Here is a 22,594-nt window from a genome sequence, read left to right on the forward strand (position 1 = left end):
AACAAGTGCAAAGTTATGTTATGATTGTGACAGCTTGTTAATCTTTGAAATATCTTGCAACGTTTTCTTTGCAAAGTATACATGAATTTAATCATCCAATCACATTTTCCTTTGTATAATCCTTGGATTTACTTCCAACATGCGAATAGATTTTATTGAGACTTGTATATTGAAGATGCCAACTATTGACGTGATTTTAATGGTGTCTTGTGCTAATAATTACAAATCATGGATAAGCTTACATAACACAATGCCTTAATTTGTGGATGAGATCATCAAGGCTACCTTTTATTCATGAAATTTTAAAAATAACTACAATACTTACAATCTCAAACTCCTACCTAAAAAACAAGATCGTAGGGGTCAAAGGAAGGGCTTTATGAAACCTCTTTAAGAAAAGATAGAATACCACACATAACCTACAACATAATAGAGCTACTAATCCTTAATTCAAAATTGAATTTACAATACTTACAATCTCAAACTCCTACCTAAAAAACAAGATCGTAGGGGTCAAAGAAAAGGCTTTATGAAACCTCTTTAAGAAAAGATAGAATACCACACATAACCTACAACATAATAGAGCTACTAATCCTTAATTCAAATTTATTCAATTGCTCCAAGACACATAGTTAGACCAATTGCTCCAAGACACATAGTTAGACTTAAAAAATTACTAGTAATAAATATCATAATCTTAATTCACTATGCATGACTAACCATTAAACCATCTTTTAAACACAAAATCTTATTAAAGTGTAAAATTGTTCGAAACCGGCCTATGTTTCATCCAAGGTTGCATGGGTACATCAGCAAACATTTCAACTCGTGAACAAAGGCAAAAAAATATATGAGTGGGGGTCGGGTCCGCATTGGGCGGCCCGCCCCGTAATCCCGGCGCAGTGTACTGACATACAAGGTTTTGGGTGGTACCGTTTTGGGGCCGCCCGCTTGGGGGCTGCCCACGTGGGCCTTAGCGTGTAATATTTAAAATGTACCTTGTTTTTAAAAACTAAAATATTTACATTTTTCACTTTAATCAGAACAAAGATTGTTTTTAAAAATATTTAAATTTTTCACTCTAATAATAACAAAGATTTCAATTTTTTTTTCCGCCCAAGCAAAATAACTCCTCGGTCACATTGCGCGTGCAGAAATCCCGGCAGAGTTTTTTCGGAGTTGTCTATAATGCGATTTTTTGGAGATTCCGGTGACGGAATCCGGTGGAAGAAATTGAGGTTAAATCTTGATTTGTTGCAGTTAAAATGGTTTTTTAACTGCATATTTGGATTCAGCACCCTCGAAAACCCCTGGGACGCTTTCATTGTGCAGAAACTAGCTATCAAACTTGCGATTCCAATAAATTCCTGCCTGATTTCGACCAGAAAAACCCGCCAGAAAGACTTTCAAAAAGTCGCGTTATAGGTTTTGGGTCCGCCCGCTTGAGGGCCGGCCACGTGGGCCCCGTAACGGCGCGTAATGCGCGTAGGGAGAACTGAAAATGACATGCCGCTCTCGTCAAATATTTTCACTGGAGTTATGGAAAAACTGATTGCCCTAATTATGAATGTCGTCAAATATTTTCCCTGGAGTTGTGGAAAAACTAATGGCTCTAATTATGAATATCTTTATGTCTCTGTACCACGTACCTAAAGATTTCGCGGTCAAAGATTATGACCTTTAGTGTGGAAAAACATCTCTTTATCTCTTTAGGTTGATGCAAAGCCAAACATTTGAACTCGTGAACAAAGGCAAAAAAATATATGAGTGGGGGTCGCGTCCGCATTGGGCGGCCCGCCCCGTAATCCCCGCGCGGTGTACTGACATACAAGGTCCTGTTTCGGGTGGTACCGCTACGGGGCCGCCCACGTGGGCCTCGCCGGTCCCATATGAAATGTTTTGGCGCGTAATATGACATGGGCCCGCCCACCCCATCTGCGCGCAGGGAGAACTGAAAATGACATGCGGCTCTCGTCAAATATTTTCCCTGGAGTTGTGGAAAAACTAATTGCCCTAATTATGAATGTCTTTATCTCTTTATGTCGAATATAGTACGTGAAAACATGAAAGTCAAGCGTCAACAAATTTTTATAGTACGTGACCTCAAAATGTTATTTTATTAAATTCTATTTTTTATTTATTTGTTATTATTTTTTTATGATAGTGATGGTTGAATATTATTTGTGGAATGCACAATATATTTAAATGAATGGATGTGATCCTTTTCGTTAACGGTGCGGCGGTGAGAACTCACACTATAAGTTTAAAGTTGCACTTTAGAAGTTTCATTATTTTATTTTTAATTTCATAAATTTAATTAATTAATTTTATTTTTTTAAATTCAAGATTTCATGGAATATATAATTGTTGTTTTACATTATTTAAACATATTATTTATATAGTTTAGATAGAAATTAAATTTTATAATAAAAGAAAATAATTATTTATTAAATGATTAATAAATTTTAAGATTGTGTTTTGTATTCAACACCATCAAAAACATCAAGGACACCTAAAATTTTGAAGTTTAACAATTATAATTTGGGTTTACAAAAATCCTTGCCGGATTTTCTCTAAATATAATTGGAATTTCCATAACTTTCAAGGCAACTCCTCCGCCTTGTTAGACTACACGATTTTTAATATTCAAAATTTATATAATTCAATTTGAAAATTTATATAGAATGATAATTATTGCACTTTTATCTTTAACATTGAAATTAAAATAAATTATTAATATATACATTTTTATCCTTTTATTTTAATCTTAGAATATATTTTATTAATATAAACACTAATTCGGTACATAATATAATTGAGACTATATTTAAATAATTAATATATAATTTAATGCTATTTTTTAAATATTTTTGTTATGAAATTTTGGGGTGGCGGGGGTGGTGGCTCGCCACCTCATTTATGATTTTTTTTTTTTGATATTTATAATGAGGGGGTTGTTTTTAAATTTTTAGAAAATAAGGGTCATTGGGAAAATTAACGAGGCCGCAATTTCGACCAATTCCAGGAGCTAGGTTTATGCCTCAGGGTCAGTCAAATTGTAGGACACTTAAACCTGGCCCACACCCCAACTTTGACTAAAATTTTGACTGGCCTGTTCTCCCTCATATGAGCTCGGATTGATGAACCATTCACACCTCCGTGATCAGGACGATGAGATCTACGCTCTGGTTTTGGGTCGAAGTCATTCTGAGCACTTTGATTTTTGAGCATTCATAAGCCCTTTTTGTCCTGTGTGTCTCTCTGGAGCCACTTGGATCACTCCTTGATGTTGCTGAGGTCATTTTTTTACTTCAGTTCAGATATCACAATGGTTTTTTTTGTAGTTTCCCATGGATTCTTCGTAATTGCTTTTGTCACCTTTCTTTTTGGTCCTAGCATGATCCTTTTTATTCTTCTTCCTTTCATATCTTATTTTCAACAATTATCTTTTCTCAAGTTGCATTGATTTTATGGTATCTTCTATTTCAGTAGCATCTTCGTCTTCCAATATCATCATAGACTCTAGTCTTAAAATTTCTTTTGTGTCTATGGTTTCAGTGTCCTCTCTCTACTAGAGTTTCTTTGGCTTCTTTATTTTCTTCTTGAGGGTAAGGGTTTGAAAAAACCCTATGTCTTCTTTCTCTTTGGACAAATATTTTTTTCTTCTAATGCCTCAATAAAATAATTTATTACTAAACAAGGTTCCCAATTGTCACTTCTTAAATTTTTTTTCCTCAACAAGAATTTTGATTAACCCAAACTAATATAAGGCTTTGTCAAGATTCCTAGAATTCTTCTAGATATTAAATGCCATTATTTTAGGGCCACTGATCAACTAGTAGGCTAAAATTATCTCCTTCCCCTTTAGAAAATGCATCAAAATCCTAATATGGTAGAAAAAATAGTTTCATAACTACCTTCATAAGTAATAAATTTGTAGAGAATGAAAAATCGCTTCTTTGACATTGTTACACTATATAGAAAGTATCTTCTAATTCTATCTCGGAACTTGTGAAAACCATTAAATGAATTAGAGCTTACAAAGGAGAAAACTATGCAACACAAAATCAATGAACTTTTTTACATAATGTGATTCATTGGATGATATCAGTAGCCTTAAATCTCTCAGTGTGGCTCCCATTGCTTACGAATTAATCCTCTAGCTAATCATAAATTGGAATAAGCCTATATGAACTATTTGGAATATTTGATTTATTTAATTCTCTATTAAATGGATTTACTTCAAGTTTGTTCACATTAAATAGGACTTATATGCATTATCAATTTTATAGGCATATCAGGAAGCCCATTAGAGGAGTAATGTAGTCTACCTACTCCATTAACGATGATATATGCATCAATAAAACATCGAGCCATCATCCTTAATTCCATTGCATGAGAGATATAATATTGTGACCTTATTATCGCTCTGAAATCATTTCCTGATGTAAATATGGCATTCATAGGTTTTAGTTGAGGTTCCAGTTTTAGTTGGGTGACCAATTTGGTGAAATTCACTTATTATGGCTTCAATGCTAGAAACGATTACTAAGACATTCAAGCACCACTTTTAATAGTTCTCATATTTTGTTAATTCCCAAAGGCTTGAGGAGAACGCATAAGGCCTAAATCATGAACTCAATGTTAAGCACCTATAATACTTTATTAGGCCCAAAGGCCCCAATACTGTTAACCTTAGAAGCCTTCACAAAACTAGGCCCTTGGTGCACTTATTGTAAATTGACAGAAAGAGTTTATCTACAACGATGTTTGTTTCGCATGGTCCACTTATTAGCCATACCTATCATAAAACATTGCATACTTATCTATAGTTTTACATTAGGCTCAAATCAAACAAACAACCTACTTTTACCATGGGCAATTCCTAATGTTATGGGTAAAAATCCCAAAAGAACTATCCTAAAGTATTTCATGTTTAGGGGTTGCTCTTTACTTGACATTAATGTGCTCGATATCCATTTAAGCCCGGTCCTGAAGATAGAAATTGTGGAAATCATGGGTTCATGTCATTTCTCCAACAAAGATTGCTGGAAATATTATTTTAATTAATGTGAAAGATATGGGAAAACTATAGATGTTGAAGATAAAGATTTTAAAATGAAGATTGTTGGAAGTATTGTTGTTGGGCTTTTGATGCGTAGATTGGATATCTTCTCTTTGAATTCATTTTTACTCTAAATGCCTAGTTTAAATCAGAGCATAGGATATATGGTTCAAATGATTATTCTTGGACATTTCCAATGGTATATGTTGATATATGTTGCTCGTGCTAACTCCAACACAATGAAGACATATGAAATAAGATTATGTCAAGTTGACTAAGCCATGTAGTATGAGTTAGCTCACCCAATTTACCAAGTAGGGGTGACTTGAGTATAATTGAAAAAAATCTAAGCTCAAAGAGATTCAAAGTGTGCAAAAGAGCCTAGGGAATACTATTGACATTTTAAAAGTGGAGCAAAAATTTGGTTTAGGAAGTGAATGAGTAATTTTTCCATTTTGTGATGTTTTAAACAGTGAAAATTTAAGGAGATAAAAGTAAGATATTCATGTTACATGAGGTAAAACTTTTATCCATTTATTTTCTATACTTTCCAAGATATGCCCTATGGAACCTTTCCTAACTCATTGGTCCATTATACCTTTTAATATATGCCCTATTTATGCACATGACAAGCTTTATAATGTTATTAGAAAAAATTGGTACATGGTGCGAGGTAAAAAAGGGGCATTATTTATGGAAAAGTGAATGTTTTCTTTGCGAATGGTCAATCTCTCTTTTATCTCTCTCATCCCAAGCCCAAAATCAATAAGTAATATATTGTACAACATTAATGCTTGGAGATACATTTTTAAGGCATAGTTAAGATTCTTTAGAAATTTATGGCAAAGGTATCACAATTCTAGTTATAATTAGATCTATGAATTAGGGATTTGTCTCTAGCAACCAGATTAACATAGATCTTTGCATTTGCTAAGAGATAAAGTGAACAATCTATATTCTCAGTTAGGGTAGCATACTTTGTGATCTTCATGAGTAATTTATTTTAACTTTGTGGTTTTATAGATCTTCGAAAGCTCTTAATCATTAACTTCTTAGACTAAATAGAAAGCAATGATCCAATCATAAAATATTTGCATGTTAGTAGAGCACTATCAGCCAAGTAGGATTTCTTAAGATACTCTATAATGTTTTGATAGAATTCTCACCATTAGTGTCCATTGCAATTTCATTTTTTAAGTAAAATATTCAAGAAACATTACTTCCACTATTAAGGATAATATGATATGCTCAAGATATAAATCCAAGAGGTAGTGTTTATGCACTATATTTATCTACTAAATAAATCCCTAACATGTATATAAGCATGGTATTTGTGTTTCTCATAGTGTGTTTTTAAATGGGGAGTTAGCAAAAAATATTTTCCATCATTCCCAAGGTAGCTTCATCTACAGTATCATCATCATCATATTCTAGTATGAGAGAAATCACCAAAATTGCTTCTCTAGAAGGATTTGGAAAGGAAAAAGCTTGGAAAGGAAAGATAATTTCAAGAAGAGGGACTCCTTTTCGGAGGCAATGAGGCAATACGTGTTTTACCTGAATCTTTTTTATGGTTTTAACCATTGCGATGAAGGATTTTCATTGTCCAAGTGTGCAACATTCTTATATAGTATTGACATCTGATACATAAATGTAGTAGTTATAGGAAAATATATAGTTCATGGTGAATTAGGCTCTCATCTTTAGGGTTGTGAGAAATGGTTTTTAGAAGGAACAACATATTTCTTTGGAAGCCATAGGAAATGTTATTAATCCTACAACTAATTCAAAATGTAAAATGAAAGTAGAAAAACAAGCATATGTGAATATTTTACAACTTTGGGGTAGTGGATAATGCTTGATATTTGAAATGGGGCTCCAAATTTTGGCAGGTTCTATGCTTGTAAATTTTAATGGAATTCCATGAATAATAACTTTCTACATGATATTTTCAAACCATGAACTTGAACTTCCATTGGACATAATTAGTTGGGATTAATAATGCCTTGTCATTTAGATAAATTCCCCTTTTTTATTTATTTTGGTTGAAAATCAAGTCATCACTAATTACTTTTCCAACCGTTGTATAAGGATTGCAAGAAACCTCATTGGGATTTATGTTAGGGTCCAACCCTAACCCATTTATTTATGTAATAGGGTCGAGTCATAGTTATAGTTAGTCAAAGAGTCAATAAAGCTCGTATTAATAATTGTAAGTGGTTGACCTACATTTAAGAAAGGGACTATAGTTAGTTGCAAACGGGCCATGGTATTAGATAGATGGTATTGAGAGAACCATGGTAATGACCCATGGTATTGTATTTATGAATCCTATATAAAGGATAGAGACTCCCCATTGAGATATATCGAGTCTTATTTTGTAATTGAGCTCTTCTATGTTGGAGGTTGCCTCCTCGACGAGGCAAGTGAACACTGCTTTCATATCTTAATAATAAAATACTTGTTGTTTTTCTCATTTTGTTCTATGTTCTGGGTTGTATTTCTTTGCATATTTGGTATTCTGGAATTTCTCGCAGGTCAAGAGCATAACAATTTATGAGTGGTACATGGAGGCTTTTCCAATGGTTTTTAAAACTACCATTCTCCTTCAACATACCATGTGTGGTTCAACAAGTGCAAGGCTATCTTATGATTGTGACACCTTGTTAGTCTTTGAAATATCTTGCAACCTTTTCTTTGCAAAGTATACATGAATTTGATCATCCATCCCATCACATTTGTCTTTCTATAATCCTTGGATTTACTTCCAACATGTGAATAGATTTTATTGAGACTTGTATATTGAAGATGCCAACTATTGACATGATTTTAATGGTGTCTTGTGCTAATAATTACAAATCATAGATAAGCTTACATAAAACAATTCCTTAATTTGTGGATGAGATCATCAAGGCTAGCTTTATTCATGAAATTTTAAAAATGACTACAACACTTACAATCTCAAACTCCTTCCTAAAAAACAAAATCGTAGGGGTCAAAGGAAAGGCTTTATGAAACGTCTTTTCAACTTGAAACAAAATATAAGGAGGCAGGCCATAGTGTTATAGAAATTTTTGGGCACTGTAACCCTAATCATAAATGTCCATAAACCAAGGGCTCTTAACTCCCTAAAATTGTTGTTCCAACCTCTAAAAGAACAAGGTCAACTGATTACATCTTCTCCCAGAAGTTCTCCATGAAAAACTGCTCAGAACTGGTCAAAACTGGACCATCTCACCTGCTCGATGGCCAAAGTGCGCTGCATCCCACCTAAATAAACACGGGAGGTGCGATGCATCTTGAAAATCCCTTCTATGGCGTGCGATGGGCGAGAGTGGACAAATGGCAGGGTCAATCTGCAAGGTGGAGGATCATGGAATCTTTTAGAAACTTCTCCTGTGACACTTGCCTCTCTACATTCGCCCAGGGATGAGTAAGAGATCATCAATCTCCAAGTGGAATCAAGAACTATCAGAGAGAGGACACTAATCAAATCTCAAAAGCTAACTCACCTCCCTTGCAAAAATCTATATATGAAACCCTCATCCCAGAGATCCTGAGGCTAGAATTTTGTATCTTGTAAGGAAGTGTTTCTAGTTTCTTGGTGCAACATCATAGTGTTGGGTGATCTAAGCTTTTCATGAGATGAAGAAGGGCTTTCTTGCTAAGAGGGTGACGTTGGGTCAAAACAATTGGTTGTAATCCTCTTCGCTATTTCTTGATTATCAATAAAGCTATTCAAGTTTTCCTCCACATTCTTGTATGATTGATGATATATGCATTTGTGTGGTCAATATATATCTGGTCCTATGTTGTTTATGATAATAGATTTATGTTCTTGGATAGTGTTATGCTGCTTTGATTCTACAGGTACTCTTTGAAGCTGGGTAGACAAGGAAGAGAGTGGCAAAGATTTATCAGAAGGGAGAGGAATCAAGCAAGGAACCAAGCGCAAGACAGAGGTTGGTCTCCTTTATTCCCCTCTTATCTATTTCTCATAAAGGAAAACGAAAGTAGTTTTAGTTTGTTTGTTTCTAAGGTAGTTACCAGCCTTAGTGGGACTAGCAACTCTGCATAGACACTAGATTTCCCAATAACAAAATGGCGACTCCGCTGGGGAGCGAATAGATTGTTTGTTTATCTACATTTGTTTACTTTATAAACTTACAGACGGAGCCTGAAGTTAAGCCAGCTAGCCTTCAAACTGCATTTGCTATGCAAGTGCAAAGTAAATCAATGCTACTTCAGTCTATCTCCCGGTTTTGTTTATGAACCGAACAATTGATTTACAAGCTCTCTAATTGCCCTTGTGGTGGCTCTAGTAACCTCTTTAGATCCACCCTTGTGATTGATTTACTGATTACCACTTGCTCGTCTTAAATCCCTGAACTGATCTGCAAACTGTGACCCGAAACCCAATTAAAGTCTCGTCCCTAGTCCATCGCACTGTCTCTTCTGTGAATTCTGGATGCATCACACTTCCTGAGTGTAGTAGGTGAGCTGCATCTCTTTTTCCCTGTGTTACAGGTGCGCTGATCAGACAAGGCCTTTCCTGCTCCTTGATTTTGGTTTCTGTGTTCACTCTTTTCAGCTCTATTCAAGAGTTTTGCTGCCTGTAGTCAGTACACCTCTGTTGAAACCCCCTTCCTTTCCATTATTCTGCCTCCATTGTGCAAAGAACTGTAAATGTTTTTATGTATTTTGAGCCATTTTCAGTTCTCTTTTACAAAGAAGTAGCGTAATTGGACTGTCATTTCTTGATTTGAAAGTGTCGCAAGTGTCGTTTTCAGTCATAGAAGAGAATTCGATTGTTCTTGATAGTTGATTACACTATTACTCTTGTATTTGATTTGAATTAGTAGTTTTTCAAGTGTCGAAAGCAAGTTTTCAATTCCAAATCGCAAAGTGTCGTCATTGTCCTCATTTTGTCTTGAAAAGAAAATTGCTAGTAATGTCGCTTTGAAAAATAATTCAGATTTGCGCTTAGCTTTCTTTTTATCATTCACACATTAAGAAGGCTAAAAAAAAATACATGCATGTGCATTTGCATTTAGACTGTTTTTTGGTTTGATTTAGGACAGTGCATATAGTGTGTGCTCTCTGCTCTATGTTGAAAGAATATCATCTCTCTTTCCTTAGTAGCTAGGATTTTCATTGCAAAAAGAAGATTAAACGATTGTTTATCATCTTAGATTGCATTTTAGGAATTGTACATCTACATCATGCGGTGAACCTGAAAGGCAAATTTCTTAAGCAAGATCAACTGTAAAATAAATTTAATGAATCTAAAAACGCTTTGGAACCTAACGGACAACATTTAGAAGTCTAGGCTAGAGACATATTCTGGCATTGTAAAGCCTGGTAACTATTGTTTTCATTGATGGTTGCGTGATTCCTCCACTTTGAGATGATAAGTGCCAGTACGGACTTGTGCTCCCATGTACCGTTGAGTATATATTGGGAAACCACAATAGGCTTTATCCTTTATCCATAGGGAGCCGTGTCTGTTGCCCTATTGATCGCAATGCACTGAACACAGCATTCGGGAAGATTGACAGCCATACCATAAAAAGTATTCTGCAGTTTTGCAATTGGTTTGGTAATCCCTTTCTCTAGATTTCCAAAGAAGTCTCTTTTGTTCCTTTTCAGACTCCTTAAAGGAAAAGGTCCATCTGAGCACTTGTCACTTCAGGCTCATTAAAAATCGAAGGCGACTAGAGTCATCTTTTGTTTTTTCTCAAATCTTAAAAATTGAAAAAGCAAGTTGTGTCAAAGCATCTAAAATTTATTTTAATCGGAATAAATATCACCTTTCCTACGTTGGTCTTAGGTTGAGAAAAATGGAGTCCGCCAACCAAGGAGTTCCCCTTGCGGGAAATCCTAGTCCTTTCTCCTCTTGGGGAGATGTTGGTGCACCCCATATGGCCACATTGTCACTTCTAGGATTGTCAATCGGCTTGCCTGTATGGCTCTTCTCAACTTCTATCATTCAGAACACCATGATTCCTGAACAGTCAAGTCAACAACTAAATGATACCAAAATTACCCCCCAACCCTCTACTTCATCCAATTCTTCCTCTCCTCCTTCCTCTTCGCTTGATGAAGCTGGTAAAGCCAAAAATCAAGTAACCGAGAAGAAGAAGGAGCCAAAGGTGAAAAGGGGCGACCAGGCATCGTCTAGCAAAAATCCACACACTGCACCATCCAGGCCTAAATCTCTATGTGTCATTTGCAAAGGAGACCACTATCATCGAGATTTTCCTTGCATCCCTCGAATCTTAAGGGACTGGTCTCCTCGTTTGTACAATCCGGTGTCATCAACCTCTAATGGTCATGTTGAAAGTACACCGTCAACTAGTGAAGGTGAAGCCCTTGGGCAAAAAGGAAGATGTAGATTTCCTTGTAACCTGTGTGAACGCAATCACGCTGTCCACCGTTGTCCCTTCTTAGACGAGGCTAAAAGAGGGTTGGATGACCGTCCGGTTTCACCGTTACGGCTTCCTCCTGGATATAAGAAGCTCTTGCCGAGTCCGTCACTAGTTGAAAATTCAGCTGACACACCCTTGTGGTCCGCCGAAGCGTCTATCATTGAAGATAAACCATCTGAATCCACACCAGATGAAAATCAAAAGGTCGAGGCAGCAGTTGACCCGGTCTGGCCTTCAGAGGATCTATCTTCAGATGATACAGTCACCGAAGAGAACAAGAACGACACCGTTCAAATTCTCTTCGTAAGCACAGACTCCGATGAACATGGGGGCAGTCTACCTATTCCTTTACCGCAGGAAGGAAGTTTGTCAGAGTCGTATCCGACCGTCTATTCGGTCCCACCTCCAAGCAACCTAGTTGTTTCCTTCGATTGGAATCTACTAGGCAGACCTCGCTTACCGACTAGTGTACCATTTCGAATCATTGCTCAAATATACAGAATGGTCATGGCGGGTACCATCATAGATGAAGGGGCTTCTGTGAGTATACTTTCCTCAATTGCTTGGAAAGCGCTTGGTTCACCATCGCTTTTGCCTGAGATGAGAAATCTAACAGGCTTTGACAAAGGAACCAGTCGACCATTAGGGATCATTCCCATTGTGCCGATAACATTGAGAAGGAAAACTGTTCACATGAACGTAATGGTAGTCCAAGGACCCCTGGATTATAATCTACTCATTGGACACAACTATATTTATTGCATGGGAGCCATTGTCTCCTCACTCTTTAGAGTAATGTGTTTTCCACATGAAAGAAGAGTGGTCAAGCTCGTAGACCAGCTTTCGTTCCCCGGTTCACACATAGCAAATAGTCATATACCAACCATGAATGGTCTTTTCATGCAAGGAATGTCTCATCAATCCTAGTTCGTCCTCCTGATGAGCCTGAGTGATTCAGAGGATATGACTGAAACCCAGGGAGCATGCACGCTGGCCTATTTCAACAGGAAAACCTTTGGTATAGGGTAGGTTTCCACGGAGGATATATGACTGGCTGACACACCCGTCCATTTTGGAAAATGGGATTAGACCGGAATAAGATGCCTCCGTTAGAAGGTAGGCCTTTCCCGATAGAACAAATGTTTTGTCTGCAAATTGAAGGGTAACCTACAAAAGGTAGGCCTTTCCCGATAAAACAAATGTTTTTTCTGCAAATTGAGGGGTAACCTCGAAACTCTACTTCACTATACCTGGGGGAATGCAAACCTTTTGGCATGCAATCAAAGAGCGACCATTTATTTTTTAAATTTATAGGTCCTCTAACCATTTAAACTCATAGGATTGGTCGTTTCCTAACTTGCATAAAGAAAGGATGCGGGGAAAAGCTTTGAAAAGATGTCGTTTATATATGAGACATCCTTATTATACAACTGGATCGAGCAGTTTTAATGCGGAATTCAAGCTCGTTAAAAAATAAACATAAGCAATGAGCAAATGTTCCCCCAGAGTTTAAGCTCATTAGAAAATGAACCAATTTCCGGTAAATAACCATCGTGAATCTATTATCATCAGCCTTTGAAGCCATGGTCGTGTTCTCATCATCACCTCCACTCTGTATTGGCCGATCATTCACCTCCATTTGATTGTTTACCCCTTTTGAGGAACAGTTGCAAAGAGTGATCCTGTTAGCCATCCTTGTGACACTGCCATGATTGGAAAATTCCAAACCTTACCTGGAATCAGCTGCTACCTGAATTTATCACTCGTTCCTCAAAAAACAAGTCTCCTTTAAGCTCTTTTCAACTGACTCGTAAAATATGAAAAGATTGCCGAGCCATTAGCCTCTCCAGCTCGTTAAAGGGACCGGAAGTGCTATCCCTCCTTTAAATTTTAATATTTTTGGACTTGAGGGATCATTACACAAAAAGATCGAGCGCTTGTTTTCTTCGGCTCGTTAAAAGTACCGAAAATTCATCCCTTTTGTATTGTTTTATACTTTTTCGGACTCAAGGGATTATATGACAGAAAAGGATCATTGGAGTTTTCTTTACGTCCCTTTTTCAGACTCTCTAAAATTGAAAAGGACCGAGTTATCCTTGTCGTTAAACTCGTTAAAACCGAATAGCGACAAACTTGTCCATACAGATAAGAGCGAGTTTCACTATCGCTAGGCTCGTTAAAACATAGCAATGGGTTTGCCTGAAGGGAAAATTATAGAACATGCATATGTTATCCTCCTTAAGCTTGACAAAAATAAAGAGGTACTGGTCAGCGATGACTGGGGAAAAATTGGGAAGAAAACTTGAAGAAACTTTATTGGTAGCAAGTCGCTCTTGAACATGATACTTTCACTCCGCATCCGAGTCGGGTTGGGTTGTTCCATTCACTGGTCACATCACCATGGTTCTGTCACACCATCCATATTTGGGGTTAATGCTACCGATCTATCATGTCAGTGTCGCCGATATGTTCATGAGAAGTCGCTCAAAGAATTCACTTGTGTCTCACCCACTCCAATACATTTACGCTCCATTCTTTCATGACTGCCACCTTGGACCTTATATCACCAGATCGTTTTCACCTCCATTAAAATCATTTGCTTCGTTCCGTGTCATTGATGTGGGATTCACTAAGGCCCTCCTATGACGGATCGCTTCTTGTCGACATCAGCTCATTATCCAAGAAGTTGATCTAGGAACAACCCTTTCATTACTTTGAAGCTTGCATGCCTCAATGGCAAGTTTCTCACTTCCCGTGACAGGTTTACATCAATGGCCTTCGATCGAAATATTTTGCATGGTGTTCGACGCCAAGTCCCTTATTCACACCACGTGAATTGTACTGTAGTACCTTGAGGGTCATCATCATTATCGGTGATTCCTCTCGCGCCTGTTAATAGTTTACATCATTGGCTGGTAATCAGGCGACGTCTTTCCATGTTCGACTCCATAACATCTCTCACATGGATCGACTTGTACTTTGGGTGGAGATCGAACGAGATTGAAGACCCCGGATCTAGTTTCATTCATCCGCGCTATGATATATATTCAGGAAAATAAAGACATCAAATGTACATCATTACTGCACAGATAATCATCCAACCTAAGGGATGATGGCTCTACCAGAATCATCAATCTACACTCAGACGATTGTCTATCTTATGTACATGAAAATGAATTTATAAAGCTGAGAATGTGAATGCCCGCCTCAGCTAGATCATGAAAATATTATGAAGATAATGTATTTTATTGTATCTTATTACAGGTCGCCTTCCAGCTTGAAAAGATTTCAGATCCTCATGATAAAGCATTTCACTCGACATCAACAGATTAACGACCTCATGCTTTAGGGGGCAACTGTTATAGAAATTTTTGGGCACTGCAACCCCAATCATAAATGTCCATAAACCAAGGGCTCTTAAGTCCCTAAAAGTGTTGTTCCAACCTTTAAAACAACAAGGTCAACTGATTACATCTTCTCCCAGAAGTTCTCCATGAAAAACTGCTCAGCACTAGTCAAAACTGGACCATCTCACCTGCTCCATGGCCAAAGTCCGCTGCATCCCACCTAAATACACACGGGAGGTGCGATGCATCTTGAAAAGCCCTTCTATGGGGTGCGATGGGCGAGAGTGGACAAATGGCAGGGTCAATATGCAAGGTGGAGGACCATGGAATCTTCTAGAAACTTCTCCTATGACACTTGCCTCTCTGCATTCGCCCAGGGATGAGTAAGAGATCATCAATCTCCAATTGGAATCAAGAACTACCAGAGAGAGGACACTAATCAAATCTCAAAAGCTGACTCACCTCCCTTGCAAACATCTATATATGGATCCCTCATTCCAAAGATCCTGAGGCTGGAATTTTGTATCTTGTAAGGAAGTGCTGCTGGTTTCTTGGTGCAACATCATAGTGTTGGGTGATCTAAGCTTTTCATGAGGTGAAGAAGGGCTTTCTTGCTGAGAGGGTGACGCTGGGTTAGAACAATTGGTTGTAATCCTCTTTGCTATTTCTTGATTATCAATAAAGCTATTCAAGTTTTCCTCCACATTCTTGTATGATTGATGATATATGGATTTGTGTGGTCAATAAATATATGGTCCTATTTTGTTTATGATAATAGATCTATGTTCTTGGATAGTGTTATGTTGTTTTGATTCTACAAGTGCTCTTTGAAGCTGGGTAGACAAGGAAGCGAGTGGCAAAGATCTATCAGAAGGGAGAGGAATCAAGCAAGGAACCAAGCGCAAGATAGAGGTTGGTCTCCTTTATTCCCCTCTTATCTGTTTCTCATTAAGGAAAACGAAAGTAGTTTTAGTTTGTTTGTTTCTTAGGTAGCTACCAGCCTTAGTGGGACTAGCAGCTCTGCATAAACACCAGATTTCCCGATAACACATAGGTTCTCCACCACACCAACTTAAGTTCAAATGAATGGTTTATAAAGTAGTGTGAGAGATTCATCACAACTGATTTGAGAGGTAAATCCTCCAATTTTGAACTCAATTATTTTTCCGTAAAGATATCTTCAATAACCACTGAATATCTATTATAGTAATCTTATGATGAATCCAACTAATATTATTACATGAAAAAACTTGATACTATATAAAACTATATACATTTTTAATAATATTAACCACAAAAATACATTTCTAGGAAAACAATGAATCGAGTGATTCTATTGAAATAAATTCTCAAAAAGTACAAAAAAAAAAAATTATTGACAAGACTACCAAAACCTATCATACATAAATAAACTTATTATTATCTTACATAAAAAAACCTCATTATTAATAATAATTAAAAAATATACCACACATATATTTCCTTCGGAGTATAGAGCTACATGTGATACCTAAATTCAACGCAAGATTACCTTATTATTATTAATAATTAAAAAGTATACCACATAGACTAGATTTTCATACAACGACACTAGATTTTCCTTTGAGAGTATAAAGCGACATGTGATACATAAATTCACATGGTAAAAGTCCACCAAAAAATTATAGAGAAACTTATGACAATAGGTAATGGCAACTTAACTAGACCAACTTATACTAAGTGGCTTTTGTTTTCCTCTCTGAAATTTATGCTTCGCTTTTGCTTCACTACTGCACTATATGCACAAATATGTCATCGTTAATAATTTTGGCATTAAATATGTCATGAATTTATTTTCCTTAGGGTTAATTACATTGTCATTGCATGGCAGGTATGGGAAAGAATAAATGTAGTCGAAGATTATCTGTTTATCTAAGACTGACTATGTGTTGTTATATAGTTAGTTTAGAGCCAAATAGTCTACTTATAAGGCATCCCCATATAGGTTCAAGGTTTTGGTTAAGTACATTATTATTGCATGCCAGGTATGCGAAAGAATGAATGCAGTCAAATATTATGTGTTTATCTAAGACTGACTATGTGTTGATATATAATTAGTTTAGAACCAAATACTCTATTTACTTATAAATAAAAGAAGATGGACGCTGGTATATTGTAATTCTGATTTATGTATGAGAAAAACCTACCTGCCTGGTTACTTTGTTTTAATGATTTTATGGTTGGGTCGTGATATCTCCTAATAAGTAGTTAATTGAATAAATAATTAAATAAACAAATTAAATAAAAAATTATCAATCAAAATTAAATTTAATGTATATATTCATTAAAATGTATCTAATTAAATTTAAGTGTACTTATAGTTACATATTTATAGATATTTATGTGATATCTTGCTTCATATTTCTTCAGTGCAGTCTATGTAGTTAAATATTTCTTCAGTGTAGTATATGCACAAATAAGTCATGGTTCATGATTTCACTTTCTTTTTGGTTTACACAAAGGCGTCATCAATTTCTTTTTTTTTAGTTTTGGTTAAGTACATTATTAATGCATGGCAGGTATGGGAAAGAATAAATGCAGTGCAAGATTATCGGTTTATCTAGGACTGACTATGTGTTGATATACAGTTAGTTTACACTACTACATAAAGGAGGGTTTTAAGAAAATATTTGAGACAATTTTTGGGTAAATTATCTTAACTTAAGACGAAAAAAATTGTGCATTGTCTTAAATATTGTCTTTAAATGACTGTCTCAAAAATTATTGTCTTAAAGATTATTGTCTTAAAAAATAGTGTCTTAAATATTATTGCCAAAAAAATATTGTCTTAAAGTATATTGTTTTAAAGATTATTGTCTTAAAAAATATTGTCTCTATAAAGGGAGTATGAGACAATTTCATTTTTGTCCCACTCGAGACAATTTCATTTTTGTCTCTCTAAAGACAACACTTGGATTAGAGACAATATGTCTTTAATACTAGCTATTGTCTCTCTAGAGACGATAAAAAATTTATTTAAAGATCACTTTTGTCTCTTTAGAGACAATATAAAACAATGAATCCAAAAATATCTCACCATTGAAATAAATCGATATAAAAAATATTTAATTAAAAATGAACTACAAAATCATTGATTAATTCATGTTACCTCCTAAAGCAGATGCTCTTCCATTGAGCTAGCACACTTTAAAAAATTATGTGAAGAGTTATGCCAATCCTTAAAATTACATTTATAATCATTGATTTTAAATTAAAGAAAAAAGTTAAAAGATAAAAATTAAAAACTACGAACAAACCCAAACACCAAACCAAGTGAAGAGTTATGGCAATCCTTAAAATTACATTTATAGTCGTTGATTTTAAATTAAAGAAAAAAGATAAAAATTAAAAACTACGAACAAACCCAAACAGGTTGTGGAAGCTTTGAAATTTGTGACCAAGGCACTGGTGTCTTTGCACACCCTTTTGTTTATGCATAGGGATCTCAGGTGGGATAACGTGATGAAGAACATTGAATCAGATGACTGGTTTATAATAGATTTTTAGGATTACCCTCATAATCTTAGTGGCTTGAACCATGCTCCTGAGATGTCTAGGGGTGTTCATGGGGTTAAAGTTGATGTGTGGAGTACTAGACACCTTATCAGGACAAGTGGGCTGAATGTGTCTGAGTTGTTGAGGAATTTACAGAATAGATGCTTGGAACAAGACCCAAATCAGAGGCCTTCTACTGTAGATTGCTACCATCACCTTCTTCAGTTGTAGTCTTCCCTGCCTAATTACTGATATTAGACATTACCAACCATGGTCAATTCTTAGTCCTATGTATCTTATTATTACTACTCATAGGATCCAGAATCACATGATTATTGAATGTTGTATTATCAGAAAATTTGATATATCTAACGAAGAACTTGTTTCAGATTGTACACAAGGAAGACACCCCTTCCTAGAATGCCATTAGTTCACAATGGCAATCTCATGTAAACAGGCTACAATGTTCATAACATTAAGCTGCATATCATAGCCTTGACACTCGATTCTAATGGAAATAAGCATATTTCCATGTTGTTCCATGATAGGGCGATTTTTAAAAATGGGTGTTCTAATTTGTAGCTCTAATATAATTCGATTTTTAATTCGATGAACTGCATGCTTATTCTATTAAAATAGAAATGATGTGTTTCACAGTTTGGTGTATGCCATGCTAGAGAAATTGAAACAATAGCTCTCTCCCTTTTTTCATTCAAATAAATTATATATAAAGAAAGCTTTATTTTTTATGGTTTATGGTGAAGGGCAGAGGATATTTAATGCTCAGCGTATCAAACAGTATTGAATGTTAAAGACCATATAGTGAAAGGCAAAGCACAAAGAAGGGCAGATGATATTTAATGCTCAGCGTATCAAACAGTAATGAATGTTAAAGACCTTGTAGTGAAAGGCAAAGCACAAAAAATAATTGAGGACTCAATTGTCCATAATACCCAAATGCAATTTACGCATGTAGAAGGCCCCACACAGTTGGACATCATATAATAACTAAAAAAAAAATAACTTGAATGACTTGAATACATACATCCCATGTAAGACTAGTGATAGAACCCAGAGTGCACCAGGACATTTTCAATTCATTTGGAGATTGATTTCTGCATTCTCATGAAAGAAAAAAAGTTTTGCAGTTGGCCCCCATTTCTAACATTCAACATAACTGGAGATGAATAGCCAAAAGAGAGCAGCACAATGTACCCTTTAAAAATTTCACTTTGTTTTCCATTTTTCTCCATTATATCATATAGACATGTTATGCTCAATTGAAAAAATAATTCATCACCACTGCCACAGCAAAATCTCACTGCTTCAATCCACTCCAAAATTATTTCATCAACTACATAGGTTTACACACATATGCATCTTATGATAGAAGAGAAAAAGGCTTTGCTAGGTACTGGAAACTTTAGATTCAATCTCAGAGAGAAAAAGTAGAAGGAAAAAATAAAATACAGCACTGCAACATCGCTATATAAGTGGGAAAAGGGAAAAAAAAAGTGATACAATGAATCTAGTTCTTCCTCAATTGAATGAAACTATGAAATTACAAATATGTAATGTAGGAATACTTTGATTCTCATCCAAAATCCAACTTAAACTCTATCCACTAATTCCTCCAAGAAAGCTTTCCAGCAACTAATAAAAAGATGAATGTAAGAATAAGCCAACTGTCAACAACCATATAGGTAAGGCAGGTCTACCCTTCCTTAAGGGCAGGTGCCGAATAGAATTGTGAGATTTTGCCATTAACTCCAGCAACCTTGTTAGATCCTTTGGGGGCAGTGACAAGGCCGAGAGTACCTAAGGTTACCAGACCACGATGACCTTATCATAAATGTGCAAACTGTAATTGAGACCAAAAGGGATTTAGGAGTGTGGCATACTATATTGAGAGAGCCTCAGGTCACCAGGTCATTATGAACCTAATCGTAAATAGGCAGACTGTAACTGATCAAGAATTGTTGCATAAAATATTACATTTGTTGAACCTCGAGCTTTACCAACTCATGCCCAAACAATAAATGGATATGGCAAAAAAACTGAAATAACTAATTTGAGGATGTTCTAGTTTCAATTTTTCCTTGAAATAATTTCACCGACACTATTGGAAAAACAATATATGTAAACCAATCAAAATGTCCATATCCAAAAGACTGAAAGAATATGAAGATGAAGTGTGGGTTTACTGAAAAAACCGCTCTTTTCCTCAAACCCACTCTTAAGGGTTGTAACAAATCATTCTCAAGCAGCCCACGGACAAGCAAAAATTCAATCAATCCACAGACGCACCAATAAATCAAAAAAATAATACATAGAGAAAGGAATGGGAAAAACATTTAAAAAAGAAGAAGAAAAAAACCAATTTAAAAATAAATAAATAAAATAAAATAACCCCAGAAAGCAGTTTTCAAAGTGCATGGGAACTTAACCTCTCAAGCTCATCCTGGATTTCCTGCAACTTTTCAATGGAGAGAACAAGCTCACCGTCTATGTGCTCTTCCTCTTCCCCTTTTGATCTCTTGGACTTGTCCATCCTGCCCAGTCCTTCTGACCCAAAAGTCCTAAAAATCCAATAGATTCGAAGGCACAGGCAGAGTGGCGGAGAGGAAATGGTCCTAGCATTCATTATTACCTCCAAAAATGTTGCACACTCCATCTTGCCATCCTCAATGAAGAAAACTTCCAAAGCTTAAAATTTAGATCCTATCATTCATTATTACGTCCAGAAATGTTTCATGCTCCATCCTACCATCCTCAGTGAAGAAAAATTCAAATGAAATATTATCATTAAAATACCAAACAAGTTGTTGATTATTTTTTACTTCCACCTACAAAAGAGCATTTTCCAGTCCAGGAGATATGTTTTGAAACAGTACCATTGGTAGCAGTGTGTGTGCTGAGCTACCAGGCTACAATGGTGGCACCTAATTTACCAAGAATGAAACTTACGAAAAGGACTCAAAATAGATATGCATCTACATCCTATTAAACTAGCAATATTTATAGTAAATAGAAATAATATCTCAACTATTTTCATATTTTATGAACTGTACCTATAGAGTTCCAGCAACTGCAAGACCGAAAGAGTTATTCTAAAGCTTCAAGTTGTAAAAAATTTGACCATCACGCCATATAAGTTTCCCATTGATCTAAAGGCCTTGACATATTGATGTTGCAAGTAAAACATGCAATGGAGGCCTGCACAAAGCATTAACCAAATATCACAAGTTTCTTTAATTAGGTTGACACTTATCATAGTAAATACAATTCACATCTAACAATAATAAAGCCAATTTTTTCCATTTGTTATTTACAAAATGAAATGGGATTGACTATCTAGTACCCACCCAGATCCTACTGCTCACTGATCTCTAGGGACAAGTGCATTACCTAAACCTATCAAATAACCAAGAAGATCTAGGACAAGAGGTGGAGTCGCTGCTATGCGTACTACTTTTGGTTGAACATTGGGACATTTGGGAGGTGAAACATTGATTTCTGTCTCAGTGGCTAATAATTCTTCATATGGAAGGTAACAGTTTACTTGCAAGTTTGGAGGTAACAAGGTACATTGGGAGGTAACAAGGTACAAGGTACATATGGAAAGACATATGGGAGGTAACCTATACAAGCATAAAAAGTGCTTAGAAGAATATATGTGTGCTCTGACTTCTCAGCAACATCAAGGAAAGACTTAATTTCAAAAATAAATTCTTTAATGATCTCTATACCTATTACTTACCACTTCAAATAGAAGTGTTGAGCATGACAACTGCCAAAAAAACATATTATTATTAGACATATTGGAAGAAAAATCCTTGAACTAAGCATAAAATATAATACTTATAATAGAAAAACCTATACAAATGCAAACATCTCAAATAATGACAGATGAACTTAAGCCTTTTCATTGAAATAACTTACCGTTTCTCTGGTATCCATTTTAGAATCCAAACTAAATCCCAAAACTTAGAAGACTAGCCATTCTTGAACTTCTTTCCTTTTCATTCTCTAGCTCAAAATGATAAGCCCCATGCTTGTGATCATAGGGCATAATAGAAATGGCATCCAACAATCTAGATGATTCCATTGGCTGCAAATCCTTCTATGCTAAGTATTTATTGTAGCTTTTCTGGACGATATAGAGCTTGTACCATGCATAAGCATGATACAAATGACTTCCTAATATCTAAAATATCTTT

Source organism: Pinus tabuliformis, chromosome 1_1 (assembly GCF_031772625.1).
Source record: "Pinus tabuliformis cultivar Carrire ecotype Pingquan chromosome 1_1, CPIR1, whole genome shotgun sequence".
In the NCBI taxonomy this organism is placed as follows: domain Eukaryota; kingdom Viridiplantae; phylum Streptophyta; class Pinopsida; order Pinales; family Pinaceae; genus Pinus; species Pinus tabuliformis.